The following is a 1,116-nucleotide window of genomic DNA, read 5'->3' as shown; positions in this document are numbered from 1 at the left end:
TTGCTCTCAGATCTCTGTGATGTCACACGAGCATTTAGACATAAGCCTCAGTGTCATCCCTTTCCCAGGAGAGCTGAGCTGCAGTTAAATAGTTCAGGCTTCCTACCATGGCCTTAGCAGAGCCAGGGGTCATGGAGCAAGAGACAAAGACCAAAAATGGGGGCAAGGAACACCACAACCTCTCCCAAGACATACAAGTGGCCTTTTTGTCTGCCTCGGTGGGGTTTTTCCTTGGTTAAGGTGACTGAAAAAGGCTGCCTTTCCCACCAGGAACACATACCAGGAGCAGCTCTCCATAGCCAATTGTGTGTTCTTCCATCCCAACTACTTTCTTAGGTTTGTACATGAAAAGGGCCACTCCAGCCACAATGAGCAACACACACAGGTACTTGGCCATTGGGTACTTCTTCTTCAAGAGGGTCACTCCCAGGAGCATGACTACAGGGAAGAAAGAGAATGGAAAATTCAGGAACCCGTAGACATTGATAAGCCCAACACTCTCCTCCTAGGAGCCGAGAAAAGACCCATGGGAGAAAAGCATGCCCGTGAAGGAAGGCCTATAGAGGGTAAGAGGAGGGTGTGGTATGAGGTTGGCACCTAGAGAGAGACGACTGAGCAACAGGGCTGAGCACAGTATAAGGCAGGGAAAGGGAGATAACCAAGATGAAAGGTCCAGGAAGAAACAGGGCAAAGGTGGGTACCGTGAGGAAGAGAGAAAGGTTGAGAGAAAGTAACTGATGGTCAAAATGGAAGTTAGGGTGACAATGTAAACACATGGGCCACCAAAATGACTGACCACTGAAGCCTCTTGCTCCCAGCTCACGTATACCCAACACCAAAGGTATTGATAGAGATGAAGGAGGGTGGGGGAGGAATGGAGGGAGTCCTGGAGGTAGCTATAATGGGATGATGAGGCCTGGAGGGACTCAGAGCTCCAGCAGAGAAGGGGAGGGTTTATGATAGGAAGTGAGGATGGAAGATGGGAGACCATCTTCTTCTCCTTACCTGGAATTGGTTTGCAGGATTTACCAAGGACCTGAAATTAAATTCAGCAAATAATTTCTGAGCATCTGTGATTTGCCAGGTACTATGCTCAGTGCTGCATTAAGATGAGTA

The 1,116-nt window shown here is 48.6% G+C and overlaps 1 long non-coding RNA gene across 1 annotated transcript; it reads right to left on the bottom strand.

Moving 5' to 3' along the window:
* Positions 1 to 308: 308 nt before the first annotated feature.
* LOC102772075 lies at positions 309 to 1,102 on the bottom strand. The gene is made up of 2 exons (XR_436396.2): positions 1,006 to 1,102; positions 309 to 438 (listed from the first exon to the last, which is right to left on the bottom strand). It is a non-coding gene; the product is annotated as an uncharacterized LOC102772075 (long non-coding RNA).
* Positions 1,103 to 1,116: the final 14 nt, after the last annotated feature.

This window comes from Myotis davidii, unplaced genomic scaffold (assembly GCF_000327345.1).
Source record: "Myotis davidii unplaced genomic scaffold, ASM32734v1 C63811569, whole genome shotgun sequence".
Lineage (NCBI taxonomy): Eukaryota > Metazoa > Chordata > Mammalia > Chiroptera > Vespertilionidae > Myotis > Myotis davidii.
This window is presented reverse-complemented; position numbering and strand designations above follow the sequence as displayed.